This window comes from Tenrec ecaudatus, chromosome 4, assembly GCF_050624435.1.
Source record: "Tenrec ecaudatus isolate mTenEca1 chromosome 4, mTenEca1.hap1, whole genome shotgun sequence".
Lineage (NCBI taxonomy): Eukaryota > Metazoa > Chordata > Mammalia > Afrosoricida > Tenrecidae > Tenrec > Tenrec ecaudatus.
The window spans coordinates 203979749-204000334 of record NC_134533.1 but is presented as its reverse complement, the minus strand read 5'-3'; the positions used below and the strand labels follow the sequence as shown (position 1 = coordinate 204000334).

The 20586-nt window shown below is 47.3% G+C and overlaps 1 protein-coding gene and 1 non-coding gene across 4 annotated transcripts in view; one reads left to right on the top strand and one right to left on the bottom strand.

Annotated features, from left to right (window-relative positions):
- Positions 1-8848: 8848 nt before the first annotated feature.
- LOC142447780 (small nucleolar RNA U13) lies at positions 8849-8952 on the bottom strand. Its single transcript, XR_012784431.1, has one exon. It is a non-coding gene; the product is annotated as a small nucleolar RNA U13 (small nucleolar RNA).
- A 2639-nt stretch (positions 8953-11591) lies between these two features.
- The window catches only part of DCAF1 (DDB1 and CUL4 associated factor 1), a 75698-nt gene continuing 66703 nt past the window's right edge, over positions 11592-20586 (top strand). For 2 of the 3 annotated variants that reach the window (XM_075547437.1, XM_075547439.1), the window contains exon 1: positions 11592-11727. The gene's annotated coding sequence lies outside the window, so the exon portion shown is untranslated. Of the gene's footprint in view, positions 11728-12286; positions 12407-20586 lie in introns of those variants that run through there. The other variant, XM_075547438.1, reaches the window with a different exon arrangement.

Below are 20586 nucleotides of genomic sequence, written 5' to 3'. Positions count from 1 at the left end.
CAGTACTCGCGTTTCTGGTCCCGAGGGGCTTATCTGACCTGGATTCCGTGTGTCGTGAGCTCGTATCTGTACCTGTGCACATGCTCCGGTCTAGCCATAGCTGAAAGGAAGGACTGGGGCCATGATAGTGGGGGTGAGGAAGCCTCAAGGAACCAGAGGAAGACTGTGTGTTTCACTGGTGATTTACTGCGATGCTCTCTTAATTTTAAAGCTTTGCCCTCTGTGACCCTCCTCCATCTCTAACCTAAAACCAGAACCTCCCAAAGTCGTGTCCAAATTCCTAGTGTTAAGGAGTGAAGCTTTCCCCTCACTGTTTCCTTCTCTGGATGGGCTCCTCGTGAGGTGAGGGCGGGTACTCTGGCAGCGGGGTGCCCGGCACACTCACTTTTTCCCCTGCTCCTCGCTTGTCCTCCCTCTGGACATCTTCCTGCGGCGGGTGCCCCAAGGCTGCCTAGGCTACTGTGTCAAAGCAGAGCTCTGATAGCATGTGCTTGCCCACGAAGCAGGTGGGCTATTAAAAAAATGGCTGGTTGTGGACGGCTTGAAGAAGGGAAGGGAAGGGAAGGCAAGGGAAGACTGGTCCCTGTGCCTCGGGACCTTAGGCACTTCGTCAGGGTGCGCTCAGAACCCGTGATCTGGAGCTGCAAACCAGACTTACAGCCATGCAGTCAGTTCTGACTTGACCCTACATCACAGAGTAGACCTGCTCCTTTCTGGCTTCCAAGGCTGCAAGTCTTTCCAGGAGCAGAAAGCCTCCTTGTTTTTCCTTGGAGCACAGTAAGTTTGAACGGCTGACCTTGAGGTTAGCAGCCCATTGCAGAATTGATAAGGACTAGCAGTGGGATTCAGCTGGTTTGCACCGGTTCGGCAGACAGATACCTAAATTTTCTGTTGAGTTTGGTGAATTGGTTGTCAAAATAACACTTGTAATCAGGGTTCTTCCCTAAGATGGGTGTGGTGGTTATATAACCGTGTGTCCATTTGAGGATTAAGAGTGTAGGGGTGGAGTCTAGTCTGTCAATTGGATCATAGCCAACGTGGCCTCTCTGTGGGCATGGTTGTCTCCTGAGAATTCTGAAAAATCCTGATTTTTCCTCCTGGGAGACGGGAGACACTTCTCTCTTGCTCTGTTCACTCCCTGGGAGACATTGCAGCTGACAAGACACCTTAGTGCCTGAGCTGGAGAAGCCACATGGACCTATCCTGATGCAGACTTCTGAACTCGGAGAAGGCACGTAGAGACCCTGCCAACAGAGATGCTTACAACGCCCTGGATCTAAAGACTTTCCGCCCACTGGCCTGTGATCGTCCTGCACTCGGCATCATTGCCTGTGTTTCGTGAGTCTGAAGAGGACCTGATAGACTGGTATCACACACCTGGGCTAACATCAGACTTATGGGCTTGGACTGGATTGGGTTGGGATGCTTTCTTTATATAAAACTCTTTCTCATACACGTGTGTGTCTATGTATTTGTTTCTCTAGTCTACCCGGACTAACACAATGGGTGGAAGCCGCCCAATGTGGTAATCACAAATTTATATTCCTTACGATTTTGCAGTGTTCATTCTGTCCACGGGTATAAAAACAGATGGAGCTAAACTCGTAATATTTATTTATTTGTTTCATAAAAGGCTTTGTGTTTTTACTGAAATACTGCATTTTCATTCCCTTGCTTTTGTTAATTCGGAAAGCAAACAAACAACACGCCGGAAGAAGCGTGTCAAGCCATCAGAGAGTGACATGCTGTCTGTCATTTATTTCAGCTTTGTGCTATGTCCTACATTCCTATGCGGTATTGTGAGTGAATGTTGCACTTCCTGAAAGTGTCCAAAGAGCTAAAAATGTCAGAACAGCGGGAGGTTTTTGGTTGTTTTTTCATAGCAGGTTCAGAGAAAAGACGTTGCCTGTTGCTATGACATCAAACCCAATATCTAATTGGCCTCCTTCCAAAGGAATGGAATCCGATCCCTGCAGTAAAGGACGGTCCAGGGGAAATCGCACAGCCGAGGGTGCTGCGAGGAATAAAAGTGAGGCGTACTTGAAGTGAGCACGCCCATGAAGAAGCACGAGGGAGGGCAGCTCCACCCTGCTCTACAGGCTGGAGGGGGCATCTCTCTAGTCAGTCCCTCGCGACACCCCTCCTTCTCTCCAGAGTCCACAAAGTCCGTCCTGAAGCCCCTTCCCCCAATGTCACACCCACGAGTCTCTGCTCATGTTTTCTTACATAAATGACAATAATCGTGTTTCTAGGGCGAACTGGAGGCGTATAAACCGTCGATGCATGAATGGATTTGGTGATGAAAGTGAGTTCTAGTCCCCAACTAAGAACCATTATTATGCTTATACCATGTATCTATCACATTTCACTAACGGCATTGTTCATGGAGCGGCTGTCCTGGAGCAGAGCAGGAAGGTGTCCAGCGGCTGCTGAGCAGATGCTGACACATGGCCACCCCCTGCCTGTCAGCGGCCGCGCCTCAGAGGGTTGAGCACTTCATTCCTATGACGTGACCCTGCTTGATGCTCGCCCTCAGGGAGAGCTCGCTGAAGGTGTGCATGCTAGAACCAAGTGTGCTGAAAGCTAGATCCAAAGAAAGAAAGCTCTCAAGAAGAACAGCGTCTGGGTAGTAAAGGCTTGCTTCAATCAAGCAGCCGTCTAAGGGAGGCGTCCACTCAAGTGCACATGCCAAAGGTACGCCAGCCTGTATGATCCAAGGATTGTAAGGAAATAATCCAAATCCAAAGGAGGGAACTGCATCAGAGCTCAGATGGGGAATGCCTGGTTCAAAGGCAGCTACAGAAGACAGTGGAGGCACAAGCTCCTTACGTAGGGTCCACACAGGGATGAAGTCTCCGGTGAATCCCCAGTCCCCTATGATCAAAGCTGAGGGACGCTCAACAGACTCATCACCAGATAGAGAGCGGCACATGTCATTAGGTTTAAGTGTAACATCTTAACATTTGATCTCCCCTTTAGCCCCTTTTAAAGTCTATTGTTTCCATTAAAAAAAAGAAGTGGGGGGAAATAGATTGGATTAAGTTCCTGGTAAATTTCCTCTCACTCTGGACCAGGGATGGGAATAGCTGTACAGTCTCACAGAGTGCATTGGAAAGTGGACCTTGGCAGATGCAGTGAGGTTAAAATTTAGCACCCTAGCATTTGATCAATCTTGTGATCCATTTAAATATGCTCTATTTTAAAATAGTTTCTGCTTTCTTTTTGATTGAGATTTTTGCTTTACTTGGCTATTGTTAGTTTTTTTAAAAAATGTTTTTCTGTACATGAATTCCAGGGTAGGTAAATTTAGAGAGATGGTAACTGGACTCATGGTTCCCTGGGGGTGGGGGTGGCAGGGGAGAGGGCGATGAGCACAAGAATGAAGACAATATTCTAAAACTTCGGTGACGATTGTATAACTTTTCCTAATGGGACTGAACTATCAAATGGCCTGATATATAAATTATGTACCAATAAAACTATTGGGAAAAACGAAGCAAAGTGGAAGTACCTTAAATAAGAATTTTGCTCTTTTAAATCAATAGTTTAATAATATTTTAGTTTAATAATTTTTATTAATATCTTAAAGCTTTCTTGTAACATAATCGAGTTTTGTGTACCTCTTTCACTGTTCTTATTTACATATTGAGCATACGAAATAACAAAGAACCTTTCGATATATTTCTTTTTATACCTCAAATGGTCATTAGGGCAAGGGACCACCTGATTGTCAATGATCTGAGTCCCACCACTGATAAGGACCCTTACAAGCCCTCAGCAGGGTGGGGCGCTCCATCCTCTCCTCCCCCGTGGGTCACCTGCCATAGGTCAAGGGTCCAGGATCCTAGCCCCAGGCCCTGGTTGCTCTCTCCTCCTGGCAATGAAATAGTTTTGAGTAGCTATCATCTCCCAAGTCCTAGGACGCATAGCCTGAAACTGGAGGGGCGTCTCTCTAGTCAGTCCCTCTGGATGCCCGACTTCTCTCCAGCGTCCCGCCAGTCTGTCCTGAAGCCCTTTCCCCCAAGATCACGGCTCTGCCTGCCCTGGCTGTTGGTCCCGCAGTTGGTATTATGACTTCACAAGCAACTCTTTGTGACGACGTTGGGCCCGGTGCATACTACCTGGGCAGAGGGTGCTCCGGCCAGGAACATCATGTGACTCTTCGGAGCTCGACCTCCACCTCTGAGGGGATGTAGAGGAGCTGTTTCAAGGTCAGAGCCCCGAACACCCCTTTGCCTAGAATCTCTCTCTCTGATGGCTCTGGGGCCCAGGCCTCGGGGGCACACCCAGCTCTCTCTGACAAGACCCCTAGGCTCCTGGTCCTAGGCAGCCAGACTTGGGAGGGTCGGGAGGCAGATGACTCCCCTCAGATAGTGGTGGGGAGTCTCTGGCCTGTAAACTTGGGGTGAGACCAACAGGCCCTTTACAAAGAACGAATAGAATGGGAGGCTCTCGGACTGCATCTCCATCAAAGTCTGCCGAGCAGTCACCGGAGGCCATCCACATAGGTCAGGCCAGTGACCCCCACAACCTGCAGAAGGCTCTTGTGGTTACAAATAGGGACTGTCACCAACCCTAGAGGTTTGTGGGAGCTCAACACCCAGGTCAGTTTGGATTTACAATGAAAGGAACCCGAGGGAAAGGAATCAGGAGGTGGGGCTGCTAACCTCGAGGTCAGCAGTTCGAAACCCCCAGCCTCTCCTCCGGAGAGAGACATGGCTGTCCACTCCTTTGAACAGTTACAGTCTTGGAAACCCACAGGTTCAGTTCTACCCCGTCCTGTAGGGTCATTCTAAGGGGGCATCCATTCAACGGCAGTGGGTGTGGAGTTTGGAGGCAGTGGAGACGCAGGGAACTCTCAGAACCCCCAGCCCTTATCGACGGCTCCACCCTTCTCTGTCCTGCATCTGTTCACACACCTCTGTGCCTTCTTTGCCCTGCCCAGAGTACAGCCTCTGCAAGGACAGGACCCAGAGGTCCCAAAGCGGATAGCCGGGGCCAGGCTGGGGGATCTGATAGGCTCTGTGGGTACCTGGAGGCCAGAGTTAGTGTTCTGGCCTCAGCTTTGTGCGATTCCTGCTCCAGCCACCTCTTCCACCTCTGCTTTGTCCGACATCACCATTGGACGGGCAGTTCCCAGGGACGCGAGAGTGCTCTGGGCCAAGGTCCGATGCAGGCTCCATCCTAGGGGAGAGGCTGGTTTTGGGAGGGCCACATGTCTGCTGTCATGTCTACGAACCCCTTGATCCTGACAAGGAGGCCCATGAACACAGAGTCTCCTACCTGTACCCTCTGACCCAATCCACTTTCTGTTCTCTGCTGGGACAGAGAGCCGATGGGTGACACCCAAGGGTCCAGATTTTCTGACGTGTCCGTTCTGCTGAACATGAACCTAGTTTTTCTTTCTGATGAGGAGCTTGCTTTTCATTTCAATGTGGAGGGCTGAGTCCTGCAGCGGGCAGCAGGGAGGGCAAAGAGACAGCTACCAGGGCTAAGGGTGAAGGTGGTCCTGGACAGGTAGGAAGCAAAGCAGAAGCGGTCAGTGCTTTCCCAGCAGTCGCTCACCCGGCAAGCTGTATGTGATCACACTGAATCATCAGGATGCTGGGCAGAAGGAATGATTCCCATTTCCCAGGCAGGGAAACTGAAGCTCCAGAGAAGGAAGGAGCCCCGGGGTGCCACAACTTGTGAGCGGGCATGGGGGGGGGGGTGTTGAACGCAGGGGGTGGGGAGGGGGGAGGCTGGGGGTGTGTGGAACCCAGGCCTGGTTACCTGTCTACAAAGCTGTACTCAGCTGTCTCCTCCTACAGATTCTTCCCCATAAAGAGGAAAACCTAAACAAACAACTGCACACTGTTTTCTCCTCCCGACCACGTGCAAAAGGGTGGCATCTGATCTGAGCCCGATGGCACCCTGGCCGTCCGGTTTAGGTAAAGAAGGCTTGACCGCTGGCAGCGACGGTCCTCAATGAGACCCACCGGGAGGCGCTATTGAGATCTGCTTTCTAGTTTGCAGACGATTGACTGATGTGAGGCTCTGGGGCTCCGAGGGAGGGAGGGGAGCCTTTGGTGTCTGTGGCTGGACAGTGACTCTGGGTGGGGTATGGTTGCCTGGTCAAATTCAGGATGCTCAGTTCCATCTGAATTTCAGATCAACCATGCATACGTTTTGGGGGTGTAACTATGTCTTCAATAGGGCACAGGCTCTGGCCCGGGGCACCGGTGACAAGGGAGCTGACCTGGGGTGAAGAACGGCCATGTGATTCCCTCCTCAGGCCTCTGACCTGCGGGGGAGGGGGGGGACAGGAGGTGGGGCCTGGCTTCTGGTGGAGGTGGAGGTGGGGCAGTGGCTGCCACTCCTGCAGTTAATGATAATGGAGCCTGATTCTCTTTGTAAAAGGAGAGGGTGGCAGTGGGTGGGGCAGTGGCTGATAGGAGTGGTTGTTCACACCTCTCCCCACTTTCTGGAACCCCAGCAGGGCTGGGGTAACGGGTGAATGCTGGGAAATTCCTCTTGACCCAGGCTCAGGGACTTAAAGTGTAGCGGCCAGGCAGAGACTCTTCCTGGCACCCCTGGGTGCCGCAGCAGTATTGTTCAACCAACAGGAAAGCTGGAGTGTTGGTAGTGAAGCTGGCTCTGCCTCCCGGCCCCAGGGAGTTGTGGGGTGGCACCAGGGCAAGGATGAGCAAGGGAGGGCAGCCGCGTTGGGCCAGCCAGCAGGGAGGTAGCATGCTTGGGGGTGAGGGCCAGTGGAGCCCTTGGTGCTGGGGCCAGTCTTGGTGGCCAGGCACTCACCAGAGGGAGTCCTCGCCCTTTCAGAGAGGGCTTTGTCCTTCTCACGCCCAGGGAGGACAGGCAGTGCAGAGGAGACAGATCTACCAGAGGCCAATGCATCTCTTCCGCCAGTGATTTAGGAGCAGGGTGTCAAAGCCAAGCTGGGCATGAGGGCCTGGCCTCCACAGGACCTTGGGCTTGTTTGCACTCAGGTATTTCACTGTTGGCTGTGGGCACTGCTGTCTGGGCACGCATGTGCATGGGTAGGATGGCTGTGTGCATGGGGGTGAAGTGCGTCTCTTGTGGGAGGCATCCAGGTACCATGCCTGTAATGTGTATGCAGCCCAGGCATACCTGCGGATGTGTGACTGGAGGGGTGGCAGAGGAACACATGGGGAAAGCGAAGCTGCACTCTTTGCAGGGCAGGAGTCTGGAAGCAGCAGCCCAGGACAGATCCAGGCTCTGGTACCCCCAGAGCTCTTGACTCAACTCCACTGAGTGAGACTCCGAAGGGAACTCCCTCAAATCCCTCAGGGCTCCTCATTCCCAGTGCCACCTCCTAAACCCCAGACTGGCCTTCTGAAGGGAAGCAGTGCCATCTGGTGGCAGAAGAGGTAGTGCCAGGCCACGGTGAGCTGGGTGCTGTTTGCACAGAGCAGGGACTCAGGACAACAGCCGATGGGCAGTCCATGGACAGGAGTGTAGTCAAAGCTCAAATGCTTTGTCCAGATTCATCTCATGCCCACGGCTCAGGGAGACATGGCAGGAGAGTTGGCTGCAGCAGGAGCATTGGAAGAAAATACGTGTAGGGAGCTTGATGAACCCAGGACTTGGACCAATGGACTCAACCCATTTCCTGATTTCCACCTCCCTGGGCTCAGACTTGCCATTTAGAAAGGAGGCGTCACCAGACCTACACTGTGGGCAAGGAAGTGTGCGGCTGAGCCTGCTGCAGGGTCAAAGTCAATGGTAACCAGTAGCAACTGGTTGATCATCATGGTGAGACCCTGTGTGTCAAAGTGGAGCAGTCTCCACGGGATTGTCAACAGCTACTTCCTTGGAGGTGGATGGCCAAGACTTTCCTCCATTGAAAAATATTCGGTCGTGCTGTAGTGAGCATAGATGACACAGTAGACTAGGTTCCCGTGGAACGAATTTTTTAAATGCAGGTTGCTCCATGATACCGGTTGATTTTCACAGTTGGCATTGTATTTGTTCTGTTTCCCTCGATCTCGCTTCCCTACCCCTTCTTGTCGTCTTCTCTGCTTTTGGGTCAGTGCTGGCCATTGCATCCCTAGAGCTGGTTGTTTATGGGCCATGGGTTATCTTGCCTCTTTGACAAGCGAATGGATCATCTGCCTGAAAGGCAACCTTCCGACAAGGTCACAGCAGGCTCAGCTCCACAGGGTCACCAAGAGCCTGGGTTGACTTGACAGCAATAGGCTTCTAAGGTGGGTCTTGAACAGAAAGAAACAGAAAACACACACACACACGGTGCCTCATCTTTGATTTCTGGTGTTTCCTCTTGTGAGAACTATGTCCTTGGATCCTGTTATGCTCTAGGTGTGATCAGGGGACAAGACAGGGAGGCTCTGCGTAGAAAGAAAACTCAGAAGTTGGGTGAGAGAGCACTCGTCCCAGATTGCAGGGGAAAATAAAGGAAGAAAACAGCTGTTTTTTGAATGAGGCCTTAAGAATTTTATTTTTTCTTAAACAGTACAAAGGACACACAAATAATTCCTTGCTTTCTTTTAAAATTTTTATTGATTTTATTAGGAGGCTTTTACACATCTTATAACAATCCATCTTTCAATTGGATTAAGCACACTTGTTCATATGTTGCCATCAACATTTCCAAAACATTTCTTTTTATTTCACAAATCCTTTTTATTGGGGGTTCATGTAGCTCTTATCACAATTCATACATGCATGCGTTGTGTTGAGCACATTTGTTGCGATCATCATTCTCAAAACATTTGCTTTCTACTGGAGCCCTTGATATCAACTCATTTCCCCCCCTCCCTCATGAGCCCTTGATACTTTATTTATTTATTTTTAATTTATTTTTTTTTCGTGTCAGATGGGTAATGTGCCCACGTCGTAACAAGTATTATGGGAGGCACATGTCACACAGACGCTTGAGGACCCGATCATCATGTTTATGAACCGGAAAAGGATCGATACTTTATAAATTATTATTATTTTGTCATATCTTACACTGTTCAATGGCTCCCTTCACCCACTTTTCTGTTCTCCACCCCCCCAGGGAAGAGGCTATATGTAGATCTTTGTGATCAGTTCCCTCTTTCTACCCAAACTTCCCTCCACATTTCCAAAATATTTTTTCTACTTGTGCCCTTAGTATCAGCTCCTCTTTTCTCCACTCCCTCCTCCATAATTCCTTGCTTTAAAAGATTCAAACAATACAGAAGTACATACTGTAAAATACTCAAGCCCCCTTTCCTAGTCTCCATTCCTAGGGATGACCATAGCTAAACGCAGGGATGTTTCTGAGTTCTTTTCCTATACATTTACATATACATAGTTATACTACACATCTAGTGTTTTTTCCTTTTAATTTAGTGGTTTTTAAAACAACAATACAAAATCATGAAGAATGATCTACCTAGTACTGTTCACTTGGGCATCCCTCTGTTGGTACTACCAAGTTCTTCGAAAGTAGCACATGTTAAATGGTGGTGGCAACATACGTACTTGATACACTTGTGCTTGATACACTTGTTGTATGGAGTGTTATAAGAATTGTAAGAGCCCCAAATAAAATGATAAAAAAATAGCACATGGTTCTGTAGGGTGGAGTTTCAGGAGTGGAACAGAATGGTTATGGGTACCTCTGGCTTACAAACAAATTTGCATAAAATCCATTGCTCCCAAGTTGATGCGGATTCACAGGTTCCTAGAGGTCAGAGTAGGAATGTTCCAGAGGGTTTCCAAGGCCTCAAGGCTGTACAGCTTCACAGGAGGCTGCCACATCTCGCCCCACCCCCCATTCCGGTTAGTCTGGAGCCCTGACTTTCAGAACAGAAACTCCTAACTACGGCACCACCAGGCCTCCTTCAAATTTTGACAGACCCGGTACTCAAAATGGGAGAAAGATAGGACAGATGTAGGTCTTGAAAACACACAGGGGCAGAAGCAACAAAGCTCATGTGGAAGAAGCACACCAGGCTGTGTGATCATGAGGTGTCTATAGGATCAGGTATCAGGCATCAAAGACCTAGAACAAAAAATAATATCATTGTGAATGACGGGGAGTGTGGAGTGGAGACTCAAAATCCATCTGTAGGCAACTGGCCATCCCCTACGGAAGGGTCACGGGGAGGAGATGAGCCAGTCAGGGTGCAGTGTAGCAACAATGAAACATACAACTTTCTAAGAGTCCCCAATAAAAGTGTTTTTAAAAACAAACAAATTAATAAAAAAAAAGAAAAACACACAACTTTCCTCTAGTTCTTTAATGCTCCTCCCCCATCCTCCACTGTCATAACCCCAATTCTACCTTACAAATATGGCTATACCAGAGCATGTACACTGGTACAGATAAGAGCTGGAAACACAGGGAATCCAGGACAGATAAACCTCTCAGGACCAATATTGAGAGTAGCCATACCAGGAGGGGAAGTGGAAGGTGGGGGGAGAAAAGGGGAGCCAATCACAACGATCTACATATAACCCCCTCCCAGGGGGATGGACAACAGAAAAATGGGTGAAAGGAGACATCGGTGCGTATAAGACATGAAAAAAATTTTAAATAAATTTCAAGGGTTCATGAGGGAGGGGAAAATGAGGAGCTGATACCAAGGGCTCAAGTAGAAAGCAAATGTTTTGAGAATGATGATGGCAATCAAGGTACAAATGTGCTTGACACAAGGATGGATGGATGGATGGTGATCAGCTGTACAAGCCCCTAATAAAATGATTTAAAAAATACCGGGGCGGGGCGTGAAAGACACAGGGGGGGCAGTTCTTCTGTTTCCTACTGGGTTCCCAGTCGGAAACACCGGAGGTGGTGAGTGTGGGTTTATGGTTTGGTACTACCAAAAAAGTGCTCTACCGAAAAAAATGCTTTGGGCTAACCGCAAAGAATCCGTTTGAATCCACCATGTTCTCCAGATCTACAGGCTGGGAAACTGAGGAACCGTTCTTTGTCCGATAGGGCTCGCTATGCGTTGGCAGGGACTCAATGGCAGGGGATTTTTTATACTACCAAATAACCTTGCGTCTAATGCCAACAACTAAATACAGGCGATGGTCTGTCGGCGTTTTGTAGCTCGTGAAACTCCCAGGCCACAATTCATAAGACCAGAGTTCTAAACCTAGTTCAGCATTCTGGGGCTCAGTTCCCTCATGTAAAAAGCAGATGGTCTCCCACAAGGTCTCTGAGCTGCTTCGGGGACTGGAATTTATATGAAGTCCAGGAGATGGTCACTAGCCGCCTTTTAATACCTATTGCACTCCTATTGTACCCAAGATGATGTCAAGGTATTAAGCAGTTGGCAGTGTTTGCTTGCGGAGCTGGGTCCCTCGCTTGGCTTCCGCTTTCCTAAGAAGCCAAGGCGTACACAGCAGGGCTCATTTATCTTAAAAACTACAAATCCCAGAAGCAACGTGATCATGCGCCAAACCAGACTCTCCGCCCGCCCCCTAGAGGCCAAACTACACTTCCCATAAGGCCTCGGGACCCGCTTACTTCCCTCGGCTCGCGTTGGCGTTCGCCTCCCGCCCCCTACCCGAGAGCCTCGCGCCAAGTCGGCGCGCGCGCGCGGTACGTAGCTGGTGAGTGACGCAAAATATGTGGGCCGCTCAGCAGCCGTGGTCGCGCTGTGTGTGTGTGCGAGTGAGGGAGAGTGTGAGTGCGGGACCTGAGGCAGTGTGTGTGTGAACTGTGGCCGCTGGCGGGGTCAGGGGGGAGCGGCGGAGCCGCCCGGGAAGGTAAGTGAGGAAGAAGAGAGGGGGGCTCTTGGAGAGAGGGGCGGGGAAACTGGGCGCGCGGCCGGGAGGGCGGGAGAGTGGGCGCCGCGCTGGGGGAGGGGCGGCACCTGCCTGGGCCGCCGGCTCGGAGGGGGGCGGGCCAGGCCGGCGGAGAGGCTGAGCCCTGGCCCCGACAGGCCCCTTCTCGCCTCCTGATTACTGACTCGGGGGCGGGGCCTCCATAGTCTCCTTCCAGTCCCCCAAAGACGCTTCCCGCGGATACTCTTCCGCCAGGAGTTGGGGGCAGGGGCATGCCCGCGCCTACCTGGAGCAGAGGTACCCCTCATTCCTCTCGTCACCTCCCCCCCCTCAATCTTCCCAGCCTCCATTCCGTACTGGTCGGGGGTCTCCATCTTCCCTGCCGTACGGCGGCCCCCTTCCTAGACGGAGTCTCCGCCTCCAGTCCCAGTCACCTGGGCGGGCTTTCCCCTCCCTCGGCCTCGTGCCACCTCCCCTTCCGCCGCCCTGCTCTTGGACAAGGCGGGGCGGGGGCAGAGGGCGGGGCTTCCTAGGCACTCCTTCCACTTTGGTGGTTTGGGGAGCGACGTGCGGGTTTCAGCTTGGGGCCACCTCAAGAGTGCCCACCTAAGCTTCCCGGGAACCCGTTTCCGGAGCTTGTCGTTTTCCAAAGGGGAATCAGGTGTTTAACTCCGTATTTCTACTTCTCCGTCTCTTCCTCAGTACTCTTTCTGTGTCTCCCTCTGAAACGGCGGGGGGTAGCGCTCTGGTTTCCCACGTGTTGAAAAAGTTTTTGGGGGTGTTTGTAGTTAATTTGATGTTGGTCTCAGTTTTTCTTTTGTCTTTTTAACGAACCCCTTTAATTAGTGTACACTTTTTAATTATTCATACATCAACATCCTGCTCTAAACGCGTCGTCAATGTGCAACGTGAGGGATTCGTTGACAATGACACCCTGTCATTTCCTTTTTCCACTTCATTGGGGTTTACCTTTCAGGTTTGTGTGAGCGTTTATGTCGAAGGTCCTTAATTAGGGATTGCTTTTCGTGTAGGTCTGCTGAATGTTAAAACTTGGGCTTTGTATATAGCAGTGTTTGTTAACTTGTTTGCGAGTGGTGATGTTTCTAGGTGTCAAGATAAGCAGGCCTGGTGACAATGATTAAGCATGCTATTTGACTACTAACTAAAAGGTCAAGGGGTCACCAGCCTGTCCCTGGAAACCCGGCGATTGCTTCCTGTAAGGATTAGAACGTAGGAAACCAGAGGGGGCAGTTCTACTCTGTTCTCTAGGGTGGCACACGACAGCAGTAAGGGAGAAAATAGACACAACTTTTAGGGCAGTGAGTTTATGCTCCCTGTCTCCTGGCTAGTTGCTGAAAAGTGTCTTACTGTTGCTGTAAGAGAGGGGGAATCTGTCCAAAGAACCCCAAGTGATGGAAGGTGGTACCGTGCCAGGTCTTCCTTGTTCTTCTAAAGGCAGTGGTGGGGGATCGTGGTAGTTATCGAAGGTTATACAACATCTCTCACAGGCGATTAGTAGTTATTGGGCAAAGTTTCACTTGCAGCTATCAACCTGCCTCCCCCCTCTTTTTTTAAATAAGTAAGAATATTTACAGACAGTTGTATCAGAATTATAGCCTTTTGAGGGACGTTGTAAACTTTTAACATGGATCGTTTCTGCTGAATATGCTATTTAGTACTATGTAGTAGAAAAGCAAAGAACATATTTTATGGATTTGTGTTTAAAGGTACTAAAGGTTATAGTGGGAAAAACGGGCAATCTGAAGTAAAAAGCTGTATTGAAAAATGTCCTACCTTTATCACCAAGAAGTTAGCCATCTGCCACAAAAAGCAGTAGCTATTAGTTTTTTTGTTTATTCTTCCACGGAGCTTTAACATAGAAGGAAGGTAGGCTGGTAGGTAGGTACAATAGACAGACACACACCCACACATCTTTAAAAAATTTTTCATGGTGACACCCCTGGTGGCGCATGATTAAGCACTTGGCTACTTGCCAAATAGGCACCTCAGAAGACAGGCTTGGAGATCTGTCCGAAGGTCCAGCCTTGAAGACTTGAGGATCAGCAGTGCTCTGCCCACCGGGGCTCACCATGAGTCCAAATGGACTGGCTGGCCAACAACCACCACAGGCATATTCGACAGAGCTCTGCCTGTGGCTCTTCTCACTTGACATGTGTTTGCAAGTTGATCCAAATTAGGAAAGAAAATAATGCTTAATTTCCTCAACTTTTTATTAAGGAAAATTTGAAACCTATAGGAAAATTGAAAGAGTAGTGAAATGAATACTTGTCTACCCATCCAGATTCAGCAGTTAATGTTTTTATATATTTGCTCTATATTGTGTTGTATATTTTGTGCAGTTGTTTAAAAATAAACTGCGACATGTTATCACTAAATATCTTGGTACGCACTCTTTAGGATTAAAGCATTGTTTTCAGTGAAAGTTTACGCAGCCGTTAATATTCCCATTTGTGTTAAGGCCAGTGGTTCTCAACCTTCCTAATGCCCCGACCCTTTCATACAGTTCCTCATGTTGTGGTGACACCCCCCCAACCATAAAATTATTTTCGTTGCTACTTCATCACTGTCATTTTGCTACTGTTATGAATTGTAATGTAAATATCTGATATGCAGGATGTATTTTCATTGTTACAAATTGAACATAATTAGACAATGAAAACATAGTGATTAATCACAACCTAATATATAATTATATATTGTGAAATGTTTGTTTTTTCCGATGGTCTTAGACGACCCCTGTGAAAGGGTTGTTTGACCCCCAAAGGGGTTGCGACCCACAGGTTGAGGTGAGCACTACTGGTCAGGGTTGACTAGAGAATATAGACATGTGTATAAGAGCTTTATTTAAAAGAACAAATGTACATTGAGAAAATATCCCGGCCCAGTCCAGATCAAGTCCATAAGTCTGATATTAGCCCCTATGTCCAACACCAATCTATAAAATCCTCTTCAGACTCACATACCCAAGCAATGACGCCGAATGCAGGAAGATCACAGGTCAGTGGGGGGACAGTCTTGTGGATCCTGTGTCATTGGAAGCATCTCCCTGCTGGCAGGGGTCCCCACGTGGCTCCTCCAGCTACAGGGCTTTAGCTCTGTGTGTCTTGTCAGAAGAAAGAGGAAGCAGAGAGTGTGTGTCCTGCCTCCAGCGTGCTATTTATCTCCATAGCGCCTCCAAATGAGGTCATCAAACATATACCTGCTTGACAGGCTAAACTCCACCCCTTCACTCTTAATAGTCTCAAGTTGGCACCAGATTATGTAACCACCATACCATTCAACACTTTCTATGCATGTTGGTTTATGACATTGCTTACATTCTTCATAATGTGTAAACAGGAATATTTCTGTTCTGGTTAATATGTTTCCATTTATCTGACTCCCTGTTCTCTTACATTCTGATCTTTGTTTTAAAGTAGTTGCTGACGGTTTGGTCTAACATAGATCCTTTTTACAGGTGAGATATTCATTCTTTTGACCTGGTTTGTTTTATAGGTAGAACACCTTCTACATCAGAGGTTAGTTTCAGTTCAAGGCTTGAAGAACATCTCAGGGCAATAGGCTCAGTCCTGTATGCAGCCTGAACAAGTCTGATTTTTCTTTCTTAAGAATTTGAACTTCTACATTTTTGCCGTCTTCCCGGGTTCTTCTTTTGTGGCCTTGATTAGAATCTTGATAGTGGTAGCCAGGCACCACCTAATTCTTCTGGACTGAGGGTAGACGAGGCTGTGGTTCATGTAGATATTTGTCCTGTAGACTAGTTTCTCTTCTGAGTCTTTTATTTTCTTCTTTCTTTTTTTTGCTTTGAGTCAATGAAAACAAGTAGTCACATTTCAGATGGCTACTTATATGCTTTGAGTCTATGTGCTGCTGAATGGAGTGAGCGCCTCATACACCAGACACCAAAGTAGGATGTAGAACAGAACTGGATGAACTGGGTGATGCCAATTGAGCTGTCCCATGATACTATGGTCCTAGTGCTTCAAACCCTGCATCCAATTCTGGTGTGTTTGGTTTTCTCTAAATAGTAGCTATAACTGTGTCTCTATGTAACTTTATATATATATACATACATACACATAAAATATGCATATATGTACATATAGTTGCAATTACAAAAGCATTTGTTTATCTACATGTACATATGCATACACACATCCCTCATGGTGCAATGAGTTGCTTACGATTTGGACTGCTTCAGTTCATTGTTTGACCCGTTAGAAAGTCTTCTTCCACAAAGCTTTACATCGGCAGAAACCCTAGAGCAGTGGTTTTCAACCTGTGGGTTGTGACCCCTTCGGGGGCTCAAATGACCCTTTCATGGCGGTCGCCCAATTCATAACAGTAGCAAAATTATAGTGATGAAGTAGCAACGAAAATAATTTTATGGTTAGGGGGTCACCACGAGGAGGAACTGTATGAAAGAGTCGCAGCATGAGGAAGGTTGAGAACCACTGCTCTGGAGAGTGTTTCTTATTTGTCCTAAAGGGTTGCTTTGAGTTGGAATTGACTCGTAGTGGATTTGCTTTGTTATATACAAGTATGTGCAGATGGGACTGTATACTCACCTGTATTATTTTGGTGGCTTTTGCTTTGTTTCAAAGTTATAGATGCTGTAACAATTAGCAACAGCTCCCTTTTGTGTAGGTACACCACCATCATTCAGTGTTAGGTATTTGTTTTTAAAGTGCTGGGAGAGTTGTGATCCTCGATACACTGGTGCAGAGTCACATGCACTAATAGCAATAGTAGAGGCTTGCCGCATTGAATCCATACAAATTATGTATCAACAAATAGAAATAGAAGATGAATTCAATTAATGACTCTCAACAAGCACCTGTTTTTCCTAATGCTGCACTAAATCTCAGTTTAATTAAAAAATTAAATTACATTCTAATATTTGTTTTATAGATGAAGTCAGATTGGAAAGGCTCACTTGTTGGTGCTGAGGGCCTTTTGAAGTCCCAGTCTCCTTGCCTGCACAAAGGGTAGGAGTAAGTTACTTAGCCCACTGTCTTGTCCTTTGCTAGGTATTTGCTGTTGCTAGTTGATGTTGGGTTGGCTGTGACTCATGACAGCTTTATATGTCACAGAATGAAAAGTTGCTTGATAGGTATGTTTGAGTTCTCTGTTGACAGTTATTATGTCAAGATATTCACTAATTGGTGACTGAAGCTGTTGCTATATACCATTTATTTATTAAAAACTTTTTAACCCTTAATTACCACTTTGAGCCCTGCTGGCAGTTTGGGAAGCATTGGATTGCTAACCACAAGGATGATGATTAGAGACGGCTGCTCCCACAGACACATAACCTCTGAAATCCTACCAAGGGTGTTAAGAGTCAAAATCAGCCCGCGTTTTGCTTTGGGGAATCATCAACTTTATTTATTTACACTTTTTGTGAATTAAGTGAAAGCTCACAGCGCTGGTTGTCAGTTTTGCATTTCAGCAATTCACGCCTTTTGTTCCGACTCATTTATTGCAGTCCCTCGGTGTACCATCCCTTAGCCCACTTAGTTCCTCGCTGCTTCCTGTTGCCATCTTTCTCCTTTTCTAACCCTCCATATTTTGTGCTTGGTTAGTTGCTGCCCCGTGGATCTTCCATGGGTGATTATTCCAACATGAAGTGAGTTGAGTCCCAGACCTGAAAGATAACTCAGGGCCTGTCTCTGACCAGTTAACCTGGAATCTTTAATGACTGGACTTCGTCCCACATTCCCCCACCTCTGCACTGTATCTAGGACCTTCTAATACGATCATTTTGAGAGCCATGGGGAAGTGTAGTTGGCAATGATAGCAGAACACAAGCTCGTTCTGGTTTGGGGGTCACGAAGGCTGATGTCATTTGATTGAATGTCTCCATGCCTTTAGATTTTTGCCATTCTTCTCTCCTCCAGACAGACCAGGGGCTGCACCTTAGGTGGCTGCTCACACCTTTGAGGTTGCTACTTACCCAAGTAGGATGTAGAACATTGTCTCTGGAACTATTTTTGCCAATTGACCTGGTTGTCCCCCAAGACTGTGGACCTGAGACTCTTGTCCCCAGGTAGTCATAACTTTAAAGTGTTTGGTTATATCTAAAAAGTCTTCATAACTTTGCTCCTTGTATGCTCCACTGCATTCAAGGGTGTATGTTAGCAAAGGTAAGTACACATATATGAGGGGGTACCACCCCCAAAAATGAACTTTTTTTTTTTCAAAGCTATGCATTTAAATTTTTTTAGGAAAAAACCTTAGCACCTTCAAAGTACTCTTCATTATACTTAATGCATTTGTCAAATCTGTGATTCCATTCTTGGAAACATTTTTCCAAACTCATCTGTTTGGATAGCTGACAGCACTTTTTTCTTCATCTCTTCTGTGTCATCAAATGGTTGTCCTTTCATGTCCCTCTTCATTCGAAGAAACAAAAAGAAGTGGCAGGGAGTGAGCCCAGGTGAGTAAGGTGCATGGGGCAAGAGAGGCATGCTGTTTTTGCCAAAAACTGGTGCACTGAGATGTCTGTGTGAGCAGGTGCATTGTCACGATAGCAAAACCAGTCCCCTGATTGCCACCAATCAGGCCTTGTTTGTCTCACACTGTTAATGCAACCTTTGCAGAACCTCTAAATAGAGAGCTTCATGAACAGTCTGACCTGGTGGAATGAACTCCAGATGCAGTATGCCCCTCACGTCAAAACACAAACAAGCATCATTTTGATCTTTGATTTCAGTTGATGAGCTTTTTTATTTAATCATTTTATTGGGGGCTCGTACAGCTCTTATTACAATTCATCCATCCATTGATTGTGTCAAGCACATTTGTACCTTTGTCGCCATCATCATTCTCAAAACTTTTTCTTTCAGCTTGAGCCCTTGGTATCAGCTTCTGTATGCTTTCTTCTAGGACAAGCCTTGGTGCTGAAGTGCTGGGCTGCTAACCAGAATGTTGGTAGCTCCAGCGGTCTGCGGCTCTGCCGGAGAAAGCCTGCCAGTCTGCTCTGGGCACTTCCTGTCTCATGTATGGTTGCTGGCTTGGAATGGACGGGATGGGAGTGGGCTTGGGTTGTCATCTCAAAGTTTCATAGCTTTAGCTTTTACACGTAGGACTTTGATCCGTTCTGTGATAATTTTTGTATAATGTGGCAGATGGGGTCCAACTGCATTGTTTTGGACATGGATATCCATTTTTCCTAGCACCATTCACTTACAGTGATCCTGTTGTACAGGGCAAAACTGCCCCGGGGGTTGGTTGCCAAGGTGGTAAGTCTTTGCAAGAGGAGAGAGCCTCGTCTTTCTCCCAGGGAGCAGCTGGCGGCTTCAAGCTGCTGACCTGGATGTTAGCAGCCACATATGTAACCGACCAGCCACCAGGGCTCTGGTTGGGTTTGTTTCTGGACTTGTAATGCTATTAGGTTTTGAAATGGGGCAGAGTGAGCCCTTCAGCTTTTTTACCCCCAAGCTAGGGGGGTCACCATATGAGGACCTGAATTAAAGGGTGGCGGCATGAGGAAGGCTGAGAACCACTGAAGATGGTGTGTGTCCGTGCAGTTTGAAGAGTGCTGTGATGCACGTGGTGTGCACGTGTCTGCTCAGCTCTGTTCTTTAGTTCCCTTAGGTCTTCTATGCCAAGTAGTGCTAGTGATTGTTGGCCTGTAGGGTAGTCTGTGGACTGCAAGGTTGTGTGTGTGTGTGTGTGTGTGTCTAGTATCCTGCAACTTTGTTATATTTATTAGCTTTGTATATGTGTTGATTTCTTCCAGATGTTTTATTTATAGCATCATGTCATCTAACAAGTTATTTTACTGACTTTTCCAATTTGGGTGCTTTTTATTTTCCTTGCCTTGTGTAAGGCAAATAAGTCTTAGAAATCGTACTGCATGCATAAGCAACAAAGAGAAAGGACAAACTAGTCTCCACAAAAAATGAAGAACTCTGCGTTTTGCTGTGGTTGGACTCTCCGGTTTCGCACTGCGTTGGCGAAAGTGAGAGACCTGCCTTGTTCCTGATGGTAGAAGAAGCTTTCATCGTAGATCAGATAGCCGTGTGCCGTTCATATGTGTGGTTTGTCATGTTGAAAGCGCCCTGGAAGTGTATGAGCCTCTGGGCTTCTACCCATCAGCTTCTCCATGGGAGAAGGAAGAGGCCGCGTTGACGATGAGAATGAGCTTGTTTTTAATGATATATTGAGGACGTCTTCTTCTGTTCTTGAGGAATCTGTTCAATTCCAACACACGTCGGTGGGTGTTGAAATTTGACAGGCGCCTTTTTCTTCATCAAAGAAGATGGTCACGCGCCTTCCCACTTTGATTCTGTTAAAATAGGGTAGCATATTGCTTTCTGTGTGTTGAGCTACCCTTGCATTCCTGGGATAAATCTCACTTTGAAGTAGTGTGTAATCTTCCTAATACACTGCTGGATCTGGTTTGCTAGCATTTTGTTGAAGATTTTTGAATATGTCGTCATAAGGGATATTTGTAGTTTTCTTGTAATTTCTGTCTAGCTTTGTTATCAGGGTAATGCTGGCTTCATAGAACAAGTTAGGAAGTGTTTCCTCTCATGTTTTGGAGGAGCTTAAGGATTGGAGTAAGTTCTTTATATTAAACTCTATCTATCTATCTATTTATTTATTTTGGGGAGTAAGTTTTTTAAGTGCTTGATAGAATTTACTAGTAAAACCCCCCTCCCTCTTTCAAAGTTCTCTTTCTACTTATAACTCACCACCATCAAGTCAGTTCCAATTTATAGTGGTGCTATCCCTCTAGGGTGTGTTTTATGAGATAATTTTGCTGTTACCATATGTTACTACTTGACCCACTCTCTAGATCTTTTGCTTAGT